This window comes from Meriones unguiculatus, chromosome 5 (assembly GCF_030254825.1).
Source record: "Meriones unguiculatus strain TT.TT164.6M chromosome 5, Bangor_MerUng_6.1, whole genome shotgun sequence".
Lineage (NCBI taxonomy): Eukaryota > Metazoa > Chordata > Mammalia > Rodentia > Muridae > Meriones > Meriones unguiculatus.
Window position 1 is genome coordinate 131,086,383 of NC_083353.1, and position 18,104 is coordinate 131,104,486.

The 18,104-nt window shown below is 53.6% G+C and overlaps 1 protein-coding gene and 1 long non-coding RNA gene across 3 annotated transcripts in view; one reads left to right on the forward strand and one right to left on the reverse strand.

The window, feature by feature from the left end:
• Positions 1 to 366: 366 nt before the first annotated feature.
• LOC132654328 (uncharacterized) lies at positions 367 to 3,865 on the reverse strand. Of its 2 annotated transcripts, none has more exons than XR_009592017.1 (3): positions 3,033 to 3,865; positions 1,612 to 1,809; positions 367 to 1,163 (listed from the first exon to the last, which is right to left on the reverse strand). It is a non-coding gene; the product is annotated as an uncharacterized LOC132654328 (long non-coding RNA). The 2 variants fall into 2 exon arrangements; XR_009592016.1 differs by having other exon boundaries at positions 367 to 1,270.
• Positions 3,866 to 4,185: 320 nt separating this feature from the next.
• Rassf8 (Ras association domain family member 8) overlaps positions 4,186 to 18,104 on the forward strand; it is a 58,669-nt gene continuing 44,750 nt past the window's right edge. The window contains exon 1 of the mRNA XM_060384481.1: positions 4,186 to 4,360. The gene's annotated coding sequence lies outside the window, so the exon portion shown is untranslated. The remainder of the gene's footprint in view (positions 4,361 to 18,104) is intronic.

The following is an 18,104-nucleotide window of genomic DNA, read 5'->3' on the forward strand; positions in this document are numbered from 1 at the left end:
AAATGCTGGCTTAGGCACATGCCATGTAGACTTGGCAAAATGACTCTACTGGACATACACAAGAATTGGTGGGGATGTCTAGAGAGATACGTTCTTTCAGAACTATGTATAAGTCTCCCTCTCCAATCTCTAGAAGGAGCCTGGGAACCATACCACGGCTTTAGATCTCTAAGCTTCAGGACTGTAAGATAACACATCAGGTCTGTGACTATTTCCGGTAGCAGCAATAGAAAGCTGTCTACAGTGGTGGAGGCAGGGCTACCATTCTAGGCTACCACCCAGCAACAGCTGGAGGGAGTGGGGGCTTCACTCAGGTGACACCGTAACCTTGACTTTGACACAAGAAAGAACTCCAGGACAAGGTAATAGAAGGCAGAGATGGAGTTTTTATTAAAACACATTGTCACATAGACTTTAGACATGAAAGGGGACAGTGAACAGAGAGCCGTCAGGAAGAGAGTCAGGCACACCTGACAGCGTGGGTGTGGGCGTATGAAGGAGAGCTCTAATCCACCGTCTGTACATTAGGACACAGAGCCCTGTGGGCTCTGAAGTTTTTGTCACCAAAGGCCTGCTGAGGAACTTAAATGAGAGCACAATGTGTTTCCTGAGGTGACCCCAGCAGACTCACACTTAGCCACATGTAAGTGGCTAAGTCCACATGTCAGGGACATAGAAAGTCGAGGTAGCTTACCTTCGCTGTGAACAAAAGTTAGCAGTTTTGCTATGAGAGCCCAGAAAAATCTCCAGGAGAAAAGTGAGGTAGGTCCTGTCCATGATCAAATGGATCCAAGCCTGAAGCCTGATTTACTGGTATTTTAGCATTTTTATTTGTAAGTATTTTTTTCTAAGATACATATGGGCCCCATGTCAGCAACATTCACAGAAAGTACTCTCCGTGCTGCAGTTCTTGATCTCAGCTGTTGAGAGGCCTCACACACTCCAGAGCGCAGGGCTCTTTTGTCACCGTGTAGCATAGCCTTTCCTCCTGCCTCGCTTCAGAATGAGGGCGTGCTTGGTGATGCTTCTCCAGGGCAGCGCCTCTTTTCACGCCGCTCTCCGCAGTGGCTGCTCTTTGGAGTTGCTTCTCTTCTGAAGCCTTCCTCTCAAGTTGTTGTCTACAATCTGATTACGTCACAGAGTGTTCTCAGTCTTGTTGGGTGCTTTTCCAGGAATAGAATCAGAAGCAGGAAGTATGAACGGTTTATCAATCCTACCCAAGACATTTGGCATCATCTCAGGAAAGCCTGACAGGTACACGATCCTGGGGCTAAGAAAGTGTAAAACAATTTGTATTCTACCCGGGAGGAACAAAAAACATGAACTAAATGGGGCCGAGGGAGGGATCTCTCTGTTTATGCAGAACTGGGGAAAGTCCACTGGCTTTGCAGCTGTGGAGGAGGCTGTGCTCCCGGCAGGGATGAGAAGCCTCCCTGGAGGCCTGGGTCTTAGGAAAGGCTTCTACCCATAGTGGACCTGGAGGCCAAGACTGGTAAACGCTTCAAAGGGCACCAACTGACATTGACATTTTCTATTGGCTTTGGCAACCAGGCTGGCGGCTGGTACTGTCCAGTGGAGTGGGTGGTTGACAAGATGTTCGGGTCTGTTTACCTTAAGGCTAGAAGACTCCTTTGAAAAGAGTCCAGCAGGGTTAAGGGAGGACCCCAGTCCCACGGGGTCACTGAAGACCATCCTCCAATGCTGTTTCTGACTACCAGAAGAAAAGCTTCTCAGCAAATTCTTCAGATGCTGCCTTCCTCTGCTTAGGTCTCTCCTTCCTCGGTTCTCCGTGCGTGGCAGAGGGACTAACTGGGGGCCAAAGCCCAAGAGAAAACAAAAGTCTGAGAAAGACAGCCGTCCCTCCAACAGCGAGAAACTGCTGAGGAAGAGCGAGTGCCGGGGCAATAAGCGGACATTTTACAGCTCTGACACGTGCTGCAGCTCAGCCCGGCATGCAGCCCGCCATGCACCCCGCCATGCACCCCGGCATACACCCCGCCATGCACCCCGCCATGCACCCCGCCATGCAGCCCGGCATGCACCCCACCATGCAGCCCGCCATGCACCCCCGCCATGCAGCCCGCCATGCACCCCGCCATGCAGCCCGGCATGCACCCCACCATGCAGCCCGCCATGCACCCCGCCATGCAGCCCGCCATGCACCCCGCCATGCACCCCGGCATGCACCCCGCCATGCAGCCCGCCATGCACCCCGCCATGCACCCCGCCATGCACCCCGCCATGCACCCCGCCATGCAGCCCGCCATGCACCCCGCCATGCACCCCGCCATGCACCCCGGCATGCAGCCCGCCATGCACCCCGCCATGCACCCCGCCATGCACCCCGCCATGCAGCCCGCCATGCACCCCGCCATGCACCCCGGCATGCACCCCGGCATGCACCCCGGCATGCACCCCGGCATGCACCCCGCCATGCAGCCCGGCATGCACCCCGGCATGCAGCCCGCCATGCACCCCGGCATGCAGCCCGCCATGCACCCCGCCATGCACCCCGGCATGCACCCCGGCATGCACCCCGGCATGCACCCCGCCATGCACCCCGGCATGCACCCCGGCATGCACCCCCGGCATGCACCCCCGGCATGCAGCCCCGGCATGCACCCCGGCATGCACCCCGGCATGCACCCCGGCATGCAGCCCGCCATGCACCCCGGCATGCACCCCGCCATGCACCCCAGCATGCACCCCGGCATGCACCCCAGCATGCAGCCCCGCCATGCACCCCGGCATGCACCCCGGCATGCAGCCCTGTCCCTTCTCGAATCAGTAAGTATTGCTGAGCTCTGGCATGTGTGAGCACTGGCCCAGAGACTGAATTCTGTAGACTCCACTCACTGCATGACACACACACACACACACACACACACACACACAAAACAGTGAAAACAACATGAACCTGCATTTTCAGGTCAGTGTTGCGATGGCCTCCGCTGATTAAAGGCTATTTTTAAAGGTGTGTGGGTGCGCTCTTTGAATCCGAGCCCAGTTCTTTCTAAAATTCGGTTACTCACCTCTGATTCATTTGCTGGTTTGTTTTTTTTTTCTTTTCTTTCCTTTTTTTTCTTGTCTGTTACCTCTATCATTGCTTGCTACTAAGGGGGGTTGGGGATGCTGAATCACAGCTACTCAGAGGAAAAGCAATTCAAACTAGTCCTTGGAGAATGCAAGATTTCTTTCTCTTTTTTGACAATCTCATTCTGTAACCTGTATTGTCCTGGAACCAAAGTATGCAGCCCAGGCTGGCCTTGAACTTACGGCAATATATCCGCCCTACTCGCTCCAACGCCTGCCCTACTCTCTCAGCTCTTTAACTTCTAGAATCTGATTCCCTCTTTGCGGTCTGACAATGCCTGTTGCTAAGGGTGGCCACGCAGCCCGACACTCCTTCCAACTTGTGGCAATCCTCCCGCCTCAGCCTTTCCAGTGAGACCTGTGTTACGTCTGATTCCTTCTCTTCATTTTTACTTCTCACTTGCGGCAGTCATAACTGGTTGCCATAGTGGACAGCAAATCACAGTCACTCCAAAGGAAAAGCCGTTCAGAGCAGCCCTGGGAGAAGGCCGGGCCGCTCCTTCTGCCAGCAGAGCAGCGGGGGCAGCTGCAGGGTCTCTAACCGGGCGGACCCGAAGCCAGTGAGCGGCTGGAGGCAAGGAAGATTACAGGCTCGGCCCACCGGCCCCGGCGCCTCCCACAATGCCGCGCAGCTCCGTGTCGCCGCCAGCCACAACCCCAGCTGCTGAGCCGGACAGCACCCTCCCATCCCTCAGTCGGCTCTCACATACGGGGCGGGGCTACTGACCACGGCCCCGCCTTCTCGGCCCTGGGCCCGCCCTCCTCGGCCCTCCGCCCCACCTCCTCGGCCCTCCACCCCGCCCTCCTCGGCCGTCGCCCCGCCCCCTCCGCGCTCCGCCCCGCCCCCTCGGCCCTGTTGCCCGCCCCTTCGGCCTCGGCCCGCCCACAGACCATCCCCGCCCCGCCTCCCCGGCTCGGCCCTCCCCGCCGCCGCGCGGCCTCCGCGGCTCGCGCCCGCGGCTGTCCTTCCGCCCCTCCGCCAGGCTCGGCGCGGCCCTCCTGGTCCCGCCCTCCCTCCGCCCTCCCCCCGGCCTTCCCCCGCCGCGCCGCCGAGCGCCGCCCTCCCCGCCCGGGCCAGGCCGGCGCGCGCCCTCCCCGCGCGTCCCCTCCGCCCGCTCGCCCTCCGCGCGCCGCCCTGCGGCCCGGCCTCCTCAGCCCCGGCCCTGCCGGCCGCTCTCCGCCGCGGGGTCGCCGCCGCCGCTCCGCCGGGGCCGGGCCTCCGCCGCGGGCCGCGCGCAGGGACGGCCAGGACGGGCCGCGACGCGCGGTGAGTACAACTTTCCCGGCCCGCGCCCCCCGCCGCCCCGCTGTCACCCCGCGGCCCGAAAGTTGGCGCTGCGCGGGGGGCCTCCCCCCGGTGTCCTTGGCGGGCCGCCGGAGGCCACCTTCGCGGGGAGGGGATCGCGGCCCGGCCCTCTGCAGAGGGAGGTCGAGGCTCGCCCGGAGCGGCCGGCGGGCTCGCGCGCCCTGGGCACCGCGGCCGCCCTGCCTCCGCGCGCAGCCTCGGGTGGCCGCCCCGGAGCCGAGCCGCCCGCCGGGAGGGGCTCGCAAAGTTGGCGGCGCCCTGCACCCTGGAAACTTGCGCCGGGCTGGGCGTGGGGAGTGCGACTTGGAGGGTCGCGGGCCGGGCGTGCGAGGCCGCTGCGGCCCGGCTCGGCGCCCAGAGCCCCGCCGCGCGCCCGGGGGTGCCGAGCCGCCGCCTCGCCTGCCTCGCACGGCGCCGGCAGCCCTTCGATCGCGGCGCTCCCGAGGGTCGGAGGGGACTGTGCGAGGGTCGGAGGGGACTGTGCGGGCGCTTTCCCAGCTGACTCCAGCTTGTCAGGTCAGCCCTGCCAGCACATCAAAGCCTTAAAAAGAGAAGAAATCCCTCCACCCCGCAGACAGCGGGGACGACGCGTAAGGGACTCTCCGGAGATCGGGGCTCAGATTTTTCATGAGATCTGATTTGTCCCGGGGAAGTATCATGAATATGGAGCGATCTCTTGCTTTCCTGCCTCCTCTTTGGGGGCATGTTTGGCGTGTGTGTGTGTGTGTGTGTGTGTGTGTGTGTGTGTGTTGGGAGAGGGTTTAGGTAGTTTTTTCTTGCTTTTTTAGAAGTCTTTGATCTGTGCTTACCGATGGTTGTGGTGGTCTGTGGAGGCACAGAAAGCCGGCAGCCTTCCTGTTGGTTTTTTAAAACAAATAAACAAACAAACACCCTGTGCTTTGCTTGAGGCAGCCCCGACTGTCAGTCCACTGCAGGCGAGGTAAACAGGGGATCGGGGCTCCGGACAAGTGCTCTGTCAGTTGGGAAGTGGTTTGTGCCTTATCTTTTAGTGGTCCTTGTGATCTTATGTGTTTCCACGGGGAACTTCCTCCCAAACTCAGAATTCCAACTGACCAGTACTCCATGTAAGGCTGGACACGGTTTGATGCTTCTCCTGCTGAAGGATCAGATTCAGCACAGCATAGTTAGCAGTGTGAGTATTTAAATCTCCTCAAAAACCTCTCAGTCTTCCATCCCTCCCTTTAAGAGCCTCAAGATGGTACTTTCCCTATCGACTTGATTGGCCTTTGTAGGTGCTCAAGCCCTGGGGGTACAGTAGAGAGGACACGAGGAAGGCGGGTGTGGGACTGTGCAGATGGGTCAGTGACCGGAGAGAAAAGCAATCACAGAGGTGTCCAAGTCCTTTCAGGGGTCACGGTTCCTGAAGTCTTTTTTTTTTTTTTTCTTTTTTTCTCTCTCTCTTTTTTTCTTTTAGTGCTATTTGGAAATTGCAGGTTTAGAACCCTACGGAGTTGTTGTGTCATTTTCCTTTGCATCTTTGTTTTTACATTTTTTAAGCTTGTGACTTAAAATCGGAATCGCCAGTGCCTTCTGGATCACGTGCCCTGTGTTACTGCTTGACCTGAATGCTGTGTCTCCTGAGAAATGGCTAATTCTACAAGGTTTCTATCTCTTATTGGGTCTTTTGTTGTGTAGAATAACTTGTGAGGAAAACTGTTGTTTGCTGCAGGATACCATTGCACTTTTTGTTGTAGTTAGATTTGGCAAAATGGCTTTGTCAATTTATAAAATGTTGAGGCACCGGGTAATTTGCAAGTGTTCTAAACTTGTCAAAGTTCCTTTCAGGTGGAGGTGGAGTTGGGTTGAGGTGTTCTAGGGAACATTAGAAATTGTAAACTCTAGGATCTGAATTAAGAAGTAATGTCCTGACTACTCACTCTCCTTGGGTGTTACTTTGTTCCAATCCTAAGTAGGTTTCAGAATTCAGAGTGTAGAAGAGGGCCCTGGTGTTCTAGGCTTGGGAGGGAGCGATGCCTTACCGCAGCCCGCTTGTCAGCGCCAGGGAATTAACGTTAAGAACCGAGCCTTGTTCCTGCGGCTCTGTGATCCAGGTTCACTGCCTTTGAAACGGGGCTGCTGCGCTTAACAGGGAAGCTGTGGTGAAGGAGCTCCTCAGAAGCGCCTGGCGCATCTCCGCCATCCACGGTAGCGTCCACCACTCCTCCAGAGCGTGGCCTGTGGCCATCCAGACTTGCGAACGCTTCCTCGCCTGTTCGGACACCCCTGTCGAGGAGTCTTGCTTGCTGTGCTCTGGGCTGTCCATCAGCTGACCACAGAGTCCTGTCGGGTTTTCCTGCAGTATCTTCCAAGCCTGTCGATCTTCAGTCTCTGCCGTGTGCTCATTTGCTTCTAGCCACTCTTGGCTTTCCTGTCTCCTTGGCCCCTTCCTGCTGGTTCTCTTCCCAGCAGCCTGGGGGTATGTGTAAAGATTCCCCAGACTCCCTGAAGCAAGACAGGATCCTCATCAGGCCCTCCACCCTGTTTCTTAGGGTCCCAGTCACCCACACCTCCCAGCGTGCTGGCCGCCACCCAGCAGACTGGCCTCAGGGCTGATGATATCTCTTTGGTAGCACCTCCCTGAGGAACCCCTCACCTTTGCGTGAGAGTGAGCGTCTCTGAGAATGCCACCGTTATCGCGTCTCATAGACCGCCTTACTTTCTCCCACAAGGACAATCATCCTTCTTAATTCCCCACAATTCATAATTGTGCAGCGTTTTGCTGTTTGATCTCCCTCCCTTGAGGGTGTAGTGGCTGTGTTACTCCTCAGTTCCTGGTGCATAGAGGGCTCAGTAAACATCTGTCGGTGCAGCGTCTGCTTTTCACGTGTGTCTGTTTGACACAATCTCACTGCGTAGTCCCGGCTGTCCCGCAGCGCTCTGTGCAGACCAGGCTGGCCTTGAACTCACAGAGACCTGCCTGCCTGGGTGCTGGGATTACAGCTCAGGGACCACCTTCCCCAGCACGTTTATGTCTTTATGGTCCTCGTTTCTGTGATACTTGTGTTTTTTGACAGAAAAGCCAAACCAGCCCTACTGTGTTTCAATTTTGTGAATGATCTGAAACAGCCTTTAACGATCAGGTAAAAACAATACGCTTGCCGTTTTCGGAAAAGACGTAGTAATATATTGAGACGCCTTTTAATTAGTGCTGCCCTCGTGACACTCTGTGTACGCATTCCACTTTTCTGGCCATGGCGTTAAACAACTGCTTTATTAGCACAGGGCTACAGAACAAAGTAAGAATTCTGCTGGGCCTGTTTCACACAGTGTCACGTGGTAGCGCAACTGCTCAGTGCCAGGTGTCTAAGCGGAGTGGGGGAGAGCTGTAGGGAAAGGAGGGCAAGGTCTGAGGATGCCCAGCAGTGTGCCAGCGTGCTCAGGTGCCCGCTACCAGACAGTGGAGAAAGAGAGCAGCGGGAGCCACCTGAGGAGGCCCTTCCTTCCTCACTAAAGCCTTTTTGAGCCAGAGTCACACAGCCTTTGATGGCCAAGGAAGCCTAAAGCGTTGCTGGGCGTTTCTGTCCTAAGGCTGCTCCATGGGAAACCCTGACTGTCCCGTGGCTTCCTGCTGCAGCACTCTTCCTACAGAAGCCTCTGTCTCGTCTCTCTACCTTCTCTTAGGCCAGTGCTTTTCCCCCAGCGCTGCTCCTTGCCCCTTAGAGCAGCGGTGACCAGCTTCCTTCTTGATGGAGGAGTGGAGGACTTTAGAGCTGCTGCCGACTTCGCCGCACACAGCTCTGGGACCGTCTGGGCGCTCTTGGGATGGAGAGCAAGACCAGTTATGATTACAGACACCTTGAGTCCCTGCGGCTTGCCCGGTCCCATGCTGGCTCAGGAGGAAGGAGTGGTTGCCCTGGACCCAGTCATGAAAAGGATGCTTAGGTTCTCATCCCTTCACGTTACTCGGAGAAACTGGCGTCTGTATTCTCCCTTCCTCCCACTGGACACATCTGTGCCTCCTGTGGGGCCCTGTGCGCTGCCTTAGTGCTCAAGACGGACTTACCCGCATGAAAAGCACGTGTTTTTGGAGGGGGTCTGGCAGTGACTTGCTTTGGGCCCGACCTCTGTGCCCCAGGACGTTTGCATCACCGTTATCGTGGCCGTGGGCCCTTGTTGGTTTGGGGTCTCTTGGGTGTACATACCGCCTGGCTACCTAGATGACCTTGAACAACTGCCTGGAGTGTCTTGGCGCAGGTACCACTTATTACGCTTTGTTTCCCAGCCCTAATGTCCGATGGAGGTAGATTTTAGTTGCTTTATACATTCAGGTAGTATCACCAAGCTCAACATAATTAACTTCAGAGCCGCCTAAGTTTTATGCATTGCCGCTCACTTTTACTCAGTAGCTTTAGTTTTTACTCTCTGTTTTGGGAAAAAAATAAAAACAGGTTGTAATAAGAGGGAACTTGTCATCATTTTCTTCCATATGTTACCCGTGTGAATGTATACATTGTCTTCTTGTTAGTTATCATTGGCTTCAGAGTGCTAAATCAAATTTATTCTTAATTAATTTCATTTTTAGAAAAACAGTTAAAATTAAATCATCCTTTCAAATATAAATATATATTCTGAAAAATTATACTCCTTTTATTGGATAGACATTAGTCAGAAAAACAAGAATTTATTTTTATTTTTGTTTGACATAGTAAAATAGATTTATATTATATTCAGCTCTGCAAAAGAAATGGCATTGGGGAATATGTTAGGTTTGGTGCCTAATTCTTAGTTAAAACAGACATTTCTGCAAGACGTTCTATTATCGGATGTATTAGAATCTGTCAGGAAACAAAGGAGCTTATTTGTATTTTAGTTTCCTTATTTTTAAGTGTACAGGAACTTCTGTTACATTTATTTACTTCTTTTAAATCCATTAACACTTTATTTATTCATTTATTTGCTTTGTGTAAATGGGGGGTCTGACATGTGGAGGTCGGAGGACAGCTTGTGGGAGTCCTTTTTCTCCTAATGAGCCCTCGGCATTGAACCCAGGTCCTCAGGCTTGCTGGCAAACACCTGACTCACTGAGCCATCTTGCTAGCCTTATTTTCTTTTTTAAACAAAACTTTACTGGGATGAAATTGTCATAAACTCACCTGCGCGTGTCCCCGGCAGTTTTACACTCTTTGATAGAGGTGTGTGCCTCCACCGCCAGCGTCAGCGGCTTGTCCAGCTTCCTCCCCAGGGTCTCTGTCTCAAAGCAGCCCTTCCCAGCCTCCACCCTTTGCTCCGTCGCTGTGGAAGCTGCCTGTCTAGAGTGTGGGATGGACGGAATCTTAGTGTTCTGCCTCACTCCGAGGGATTGTCGGTTGATTCACTGCTGATGAGTGTAGCTGTGGGGCTGGGGTGTAGCTCAGTTGGTAGAGTGCTTGCCCAGCGCGCACAACCCTGGCTCGGTCTCCAGCACTGTATAAGCTGGAAGATTAGGCATTCAAGGTCATCCTCCATTACTTCCGAGTTCCAGGCCCCCAAACAAACAAACAAACATGCATTCCAGCTGCATACCAACTGTTCAACTGCATGCAATTTGCATATCTGTTCATCTGTTGATAGGCTTCGGTGCCTTTGCTTACATGAGTTTGGTTTTTTAAGAAACTGCCAAAATATTTTCCAAGCAAATTCTACCATTTTACGTTTGTCGTGCATCTGCTCTGCAGTGTTTGGCTGGCCTTGAACTGCCCCCCCCCCAGCTGGGGGAGGGAGGGTTTCGGTAAGCAGGTGCGCACCACTGCTCTACCTTCTTAGCCACGTGTGAGCACACTCACGCCTTTCCTGCTGCGCTCAGTGAGTGTTTGGGTGTTCACTGGTGGTTTTCACTGGTACCTGTCCAGTGTGTGGTGTTGACCATCTCCACATTTATGTTTATTTTATTTTACATCTGTGGGTGTTTTCCTTGCGTGTAAGTGCAGTGCGTGCAGCCTGGTGCTGCCTGAGGTCAGGGGCGGGGGTTGGCCCCCTGAGACTGGAGCTGTGCTTGGTTTTAAGACCCTGTGGGTGCTGGGAACGTCACCAGGTCCCGGTGAGAGTGGGAAGTAATCGTAACTGCTGAGCCGCCTTCCTGCCCTGACCACATTCGTACTAGGTTTACGAATTTAGAGAGGTTTTGTGAACTTGGTAGCTATTCAACAGTCTACGGCCTGCCGTTTCCTCTCTGCACGGGGGCTTTTGAAAAGGGAGAGTTTTACATTTCAGTGAAATCTAACCTATGGATTTTTTCTTTTATTGGTCGTGTTTCTATAATGTATTTACTCAAGACGTCTTTGTTAACCAAAAGTCATAATTGTATTTTTATGTGTTTTCTTCCAAAAGTTTTACAGCACTAGGTTTTTAGATTTAGAACTGTAATCTGTTTGGAGCAGTTTTTATACAGTGTGCATTGTGGGTCTAAGCTCGTTTTCTACATACAGAAATTCAGCTGTTCTAACAGTGTTTAGTAAGGATGTTTCTGGTCTGACAAATCGGTTGTCTGTTAGTGGCTACTCATAGCTGAATGAAGTCAGGTGACTCCAGTTCTTGATAATGTGTTTGGTCTCTTTACTGCGACCCTCCCTCCTCAGAGCTTCCTGTATTTATTTTATTTTTAAATTTTTGTTACATGAGAAGCCCTGTTGTCATGGGAGGCCACAGCAGCTCACACACTTGCTCCTTCTTGTCAGTGGGAGTTGTGCACTGTTTCTTGGTTTTTCTGTCCTAAATCATTGCCTTCATTTGGCTTTTTACTTTCATCTTTCCTTTCTTCTGGTGTAGTTGACTGAGTAATAGCCCAAGCAGGAGCTAGAGAAATTGTCCAGTTGGGCTGGAAGCCCAGGACAGGGCTAGAGAGATGGCTCAGCTTCCAAGGGGCTTTATGGGCTCCCGGAGGACCTGAGTGAGGCCTTTTCTCTGATCCAGCCCTGCCTGCCCATCATGGGCCGCTTTTCAGGCTCAGCCCATCCCGTTCCTGCTTCCACAGCTCTGCCACCTCCCTCCCTATCATCCCGTCTGCCTAATGCACAGCAGAGGAAGGTTCTTCCCCGTCACCCGCTACCCCATTGTCATCTCTCCCCGGCTGTGCTGCTCACCCACTCTGCTTATCTGACTGGCGGTGTCTCCAGGGCTGCTTCAGACTCTGGGGTGGACATCCTCGTCCTCCTCATTGTCCTCCTCCTTCTTTGAGGCGGGCATAGTTACTGTTACCAACGGTAACACACATGTACATGCAGATGTGTACCATAGAGAGGACAGTCCCATGTGACTGCTGCCAAGTGGCGTGCAGCCCTGACCCCCTGTTAGACAGCGTCCATCACCTGAGGACAGATGTGCATGGAGCCTGACGGCTGAGGAAAGCAAGGGCACTGAGAAGTGGCAGCTCGTCACCAGCTGGCCCTCGTCAGAACTTTCGGGATCTTTTCTATAGCTCATCACAGAGGACCTCTCACAGCTGGCCGGGGGCTTCCCTGCGTAGCCAGGTGGCTGTCCCGCCGTCCGCCCTCCCACCCCTCATCCGGCCTGTGTGCTGAATAGCTGCAGCAGGACCTGGTTGAGGTGTTGTTTGCAGGGATTGCTGTTTGCTCATGCGAATAGAAGTTCTGCCTTCTGCGCACTGCCAGCCTGGCTGAGCGGCTCCGTGCAGGAGTGCCCAGTCCCCCGGGAGCTAGTCGTCCTTCTGTGCCACATGCAAGCCTGCTTCTCAGATGCCTTTGTGTAGTGATTTTGGGAGTGCTGCATGTCACACAGGTACACTTCTGAGGGGCTCTTCTTGGCTCATTTGTTCGGGAGTTCAAAGCGGCTGAGCAGGCTGGAAGGCCGCAGTCCCCTGCTGCAGTTCAAGGAGTGTCAGTAGGCCCTTTGAAGCTTCACTGGCAGTGATGCCCTTCCTGTGGGTGTTCTGCGGGCTACCCTTTTCCAAATCGGAGCAGCTTTGTCTGCATGGAAGTCTCTTGAGGACAGAGGCTTCTTCATCATTGTTTTGTGGCTTTGCGGAGCCCCTCAGCAGTCCCTGATGTCCAGGGTCACTCCTGGCCTGCTGCGTGTCAGGGCTTTGGCATGTTCATCTGTGGCCAGCCTTCCTCTTCCTGGGTAGTTTCCTGGCCCCTGAACTTACTTCATCACCCCACACATTCCAAATGAAAGCGTTTCTGAGTGTGTCCTTTTGTGCCCTGGTTCACCATTGCTGGCCCTGGAAGGGTCACTTACACCTTCTTAACTTCGAGAGGAGAAAAAGAACAAAATATGTTTCACCACTCAGCTGCTTCTATTTTTTTGTCTCTAATCATGCGCCTGTGTTAGCACTGAGCCATATTGTGACTTTTCATGTCAGAGACGGTGGGGCGGCAGCGTTTGTAAACGTGTCAGAACAATGCTTTAAATGCAGCAGCTCATCCCTAGGCTAGTGCGCACGGAGGCCCCGGAGCTGCCCATTCTCTGTGGCGTCTGCTCTGCCTGCAGCTGAGAGGCAGTTCAGGAGTGAGGCTCCAGGTCTGCTCCAGGCTGTCCTCCCTGCTGGGAGGTCGTGGGCCCTCGAGAAAGTAGCACCCAGATGCACATGTGCCCGGAATGCATGCCAGTGGCCAGCAGCTGTTGGCCCTCACCGGGTTCTTGCTGTATGAATTCACTGTCCTGACTCAGGCAGAACATGCAGCAAGCGTCAGGTCAAGAAGCAGCATAACCCCGGGTGCGGCTTCCAGCAGGCTCCGTTGTCTCCACCATTTCTCTTATAGAGGGATCTTGCTGTACCCCCGAGTGCCTGGCCATCAGGGTCACGTGACTCACTGGCCTGTGTAGTTATAGATTGCACATTTATGTTATTGCTGTTAATCCCGTTCTTGATTGTCTGTTCCAGTTTTTTTCTGTAGTGAATGTATCTTCTATAATTGAAGAAAGATACTGTTTGTGGGATTGCTTTATTGGTTGGTTGATTGTGTTTATTTTTGTGTACTTGGGATCAAACCTAGGGCCTCATGAATGATAACCGTGCTCCACCACCCAGCTGAATGCCCAGCCCAGCACTGTCTCTCCATAGAGATCAAGGCAAGTTTATACATGCTTGGAGTAGGTCGCCAATTAGACTAGACTGTGGGGCATAGGAAAGGGAACTACAGAAACAGTCCGGGCTACACAGAGGCAGTGTGCCTGTGGGCCATGTCTGCTGGGGTCAGAAGGACGGCATTCGCTGTGTTGGTTTACTCTGTCATGGGACTGTCCCTTTGATCTCCAGATTCGCTTATTCCTGGGTGGCTTAATTGTGGTGTTATCTTCCAAGTAAACTGATTAACTTCAGGTAATGAGTGTGAGGGATAATCTGCCCTCAGTGAGGCCTGAACTTCATTTGAAAGTCAGTGTTGCTGTTGGAGGGCCGGGGTGGCCTGTCAGGACTTGAGTGATTCATGGGCCTCCTCAGGATCTGTGCTGACGTCCTACACACATGCACACGCACACTCACACACGCACACATATGCTTCCTCAGTCTGTGCTGATATCACACACAGGCACACACATACCACCCAAGGAGGGTGTGAGGAGGTGACATTAGGAGGTGATCAGGTTATGAAGGTGGATCCCTTATGTCTTGCAAGAGAGTTCACTACTCCTCAGGAGTGTGAGGTCAGCACAGGAGGACCCGTGAGCCAGGGAGCCATGTCTGCCTGACCGGCGGCCGTACCTCCAGAACCATGAGAATGTAACTGTCTATGATTTAGAAGCCAGCAGCCTAGTGTCTTCCCTCCCGTAGGAGCACGTGGGGACCAAACAGAACTCACTTCTATTTGCTCAGCTTCTGAATGAGGGTGAGGAAAGGCAGCATCTGGAAGTGAGACCATGTGTGACAAGGTCTTCATTTGAATAAAACCAAAAATGTGTAAGTAGCCCCTGAGCCGTCAGCAAGCTTGGGGGTCAGGGTTGGTGCTCCTGCTGAGCATCGCTGCCAACATGCCCCATGCCCCCCAGATTCTCTGTTTATGTGGTCCACTTTTAAACTATTTTGCCCTGATGGTACAAGGGGGAAGGTGAGCAACAGAAATGGGTGAGGAGGGAGCCCAGCTGAGAGGTACCTGAAGAGCAGTGCCTGTTGGAGGAAGCCTGACTGGAGACGTGGGGTACTGTGGCGATTGTCTTCTCTGAAGCGCTTTCCCTAGAAGGAGGCCTGAAGTTTAGGTGTTCCCCGAAGAGTCTGTAAGACACCTTTCTACAGTCGCACTTCCTAAGGACAGCACTGTGCTAGAAGACAGTCCTGGAAGGACTTCTGAAGCCATCCTTGCTTCCCTAGTGTGAAGCCCACGGATGCAGAACTCATGACTTCTGTCACAGCACAGCTACTTGAGAGCTTTCTTACTGAGGGCTGGCTGGGCCGAGTCCACGCCCCGGGCTGGCTGCCTCTGCCAGACAGTGCAGGTGAGCTGAGGGACAAGCCCTTAAAGGTGTGCCCTCCTTGGTGGCGGTTGGGCAGTGCCGCAGCTCATCCCAGGGCCCTCGCAGTATCTCTGACTGCTGTGAAAAGCCATCTCATCTCCCAGGTGCTCTGCTGGGGGAGAGGCCAGGCATCTTCTGAGCTAGGACTCAATGCTTTAGAAAGATAAGAGAGCCTGGGGAACTTTGAGAGTTCCCTCCTAAGTTTAAAAGGAAAGGCCTCACTCAAGCTGGGCCTGATGGGAGAAAAGCCATTTCTGGGTGGAATCAGCAAGTCCAGTGGGCCCGGAGGCACAGGCCTACAGACCATGGTCCCTGGAAAGCTTCAAGCGGCTGTGGCCTTCTGGTTCCATGTGCCCAAGGGCCTGGGAAAGTGGAGGGCACAGGGCCGGGCGTGATAGGCCAGCCTGTGGTAAAGGAGAGCGTCTCAGCCTTGTTTATCTTTTGTTTGCCAGCAGGTTATTGGTGAGAATCACAGGGTGTCCTGGTCCTTCCTGGCATTGTTTTAAACTAGATTTCTGCTTATTCAGGTTGTGCCCTGAGAAGTGTGGAGACTGGATTAGAGTTTGCCTGGTATCAGAGCTCAGTGTTTCAACACAGTATCTAAGCTTGGCTTGTTTGCCTTTACTCAAGGCACATTTATGGCGCACATTATGGTGAGGAAGCTGTGTTGTAGTCATCGGCTTGACAAAGAGAAGGGCCTCTGCGTCTTAGAAAGCTTTCCAGTTAGCAAAAACTGAACCTTAAACAAAACGTCCTTGGCTGAACTGGTGTTATGCACACATCAGTAATCTCGTTACTCAGGAGGCTGAGCCCCGGGGTGGGGGTGGGGGTTAGTGCTGCTCTATGCTTGCCAGCCTGGACTGGGCAGTGTGTTCATGTCCATCCTGGGCTATCAGGTAAGACCCTACCCCAAGAAGAAGGCTTGGGCTGGGGATGGCGCTCAATGGTAGAATGCTGGCTTAGGTGGCGGTGCAAGGCTCTGGTTCAGTTCCACAGAGTAAAAAAACTATTTCAGTAACGTTACTTATAAGCTTAAGAAGTCAGCACACACCAAAAACCAAAGCTGCAAGCAGAGCAGGAACGGAAAGTAGGTGGCGGTATGTAAAGGTAGGTGTGCTGGGGAGCTGGGAAGCCCACCGCAGCCTGAGGACGTGGCAGAGGCCGGCCCAGGATGCAGCCTGCCTCCTCCTCCCCGAGGACGTGGAACGGGCTGGGCCTGTCTCTAATCTCATCTCCACTGCTTATCTCTGAAGTGTCCTGTCACTTCCGCTTTCTGAACTTACTTCCCTGGTGATCAACCTGGACTGTTAAAAATCAACTCAGATCCCAGCAGTGAAGGCGCATGCCTGTAACCCCAGCAGAGGCAGAGGCAGGCGGATCTCTGTGAGCTCAAGGCCAGCCTGGTCTACAAAGTGAGTCCAGGACAGCCAGGACACAGAGAAACCCTATCTCGAAAAAAGATCACCTTAAATGTGGACACAGACTGCACATGTGGAGAAACTTAGGAGATAGCATAGCAGGGGCTCAGAGTGTGGGTGACGGTGTGACCAGACCTGTTGTCCTGAGGTGTGTGGGCTGTGTTCCAAGGCAGGGGGCTTCTAGGAACAAATCTCTGGTTTCCTCCTCGGCCCAAGCTGTCTCTGCTCCCTCGCCCCTGTGGTGGGTAGCCATGCTGTCAGCACTGTTCCTTCTGGTGGTGCACTCCAGGAAGGTCCCTGGCCCTGCAGTGGTGAGCAGGAGAGCTGTGAACTCCAGAGGCGGCCTGTTTCCCTGTTCCTCATGCCCCGAGCTGGCTTTCCTCACTTAGGCTCTCCAGCGCCCTAGCTCTTCACCCACACTTGTGCCTGCACCTCATTTGGCTCTTCCACTGCCAGTAATCAATCAGATCTGCCAGTTTATAGTTAGGGAAATAGCTCAGTGCTGAAGTGACCAGCCCACAGCCACCTTCAGCGTTGGAGACAGGATGGAGAGGCCTTTTCTTCCTGGCTGTGCTTGGTCAGGGTCCTTCTGCTGTGAGAGGTCCTTCCTCAGGGCGAGTCTCGGTTCCTCCCAGGGAACAGCAGGGCAGCTCTGATCCTGGGCCTCAGTGAGCTGTTGGCATGGGTTCACTCCTGCTGGACCTCGCTTAATTGTCTTGAAAGGGCTGCAGTTATGGCCACACCTGGATGGCAGCTCCCCAGAGAAGCCTCCTCTTGCTGTTTACCTTCCCTCCGCTAGGAGAGCCTAAGTCCTTAGTAATTCTCTGTTGTTCAGCTGGTCATCTGACATTATTTTCTGGATAATAAGGCAGGACAGCTGCGGCTCATGTTGGTGTCCCGTTTATCTTGCAGAATGCTGTTCCACTGAACGATAGCTATTGAGTTAGGTGTGTTGTCTTAGTGAATTTAATTGACAGTGTGACTTGCCAACTTAAGTCCACAAGTGAAAATATTTCTATGACAAAAAAAGGAAACTCTTGCTTTACAGACATTTCCTGCTCACATCAGAAGTTACACAGTTGGCCGTCAGGGATTGTCTGGAGAGCAGCTGGCATGCAGGCTGACTTGACAGGAGCGCTGGCCTCCAGGAGCCCCAGGGGTCAGGCAGGTGTCAATATCTAAAGTCCAGAAGTACTTTAAATAAAGCAAGGGCCCAGCTCTGTGGAGGTGTGGCACTCTGGTGGCATTGCTGACATGGTCCCAGCTCCCCTTCAGTCTGGAGACCTGGGGGTCACAGGTGCAGTAAATGGTGTAGCTGTTTCTGGAGCTGTAAGGAAGGGTGTTTGTTTCTTTGTTGAGCCAAGTTGCTCTGTGGAGTCCTGGCTGTCCTGGAATTCACTCTGTAGACCAGGCTGGCCTTGAACTCACAGATATCTGCCTGCCTCTGCCTACTGAGTGCTGGGATTAAAGGTGTGCTCTACCACTGCCCAGTGCAAGGAAGGGTTTTATGGCTAATAGGACACCAGTGCTGGGGAGAGAAAGAATTCCATTAGAGCGTCATGCAGTTTAACCAAAGCACATTTGAGAGACCAGGAGAGAGAAAGGTGTCTGAAGTTCTAGACGGGGATTCCCTAGAAAATGGGTAGGAACACAGATGACAAGGTTGGCCGGCGGTGACGACATGGCCCAGCCGTTCTTCCGAGCGTATGCTCAGCTTTGTCTGTGGCAGCTGAGGAGCAACAGGCGTGCCCTGGAGCACGTGAGTGAGAAGAGAATCTGACGGGAGCTCTCCCAGCCGCAGCTAGGAGGAAAACCACAAAGAGAACCAATGCCTCCCTAGAAACGGAGAAGCGCTTAAGGGCACCAACACAGCCAGAGGAGCC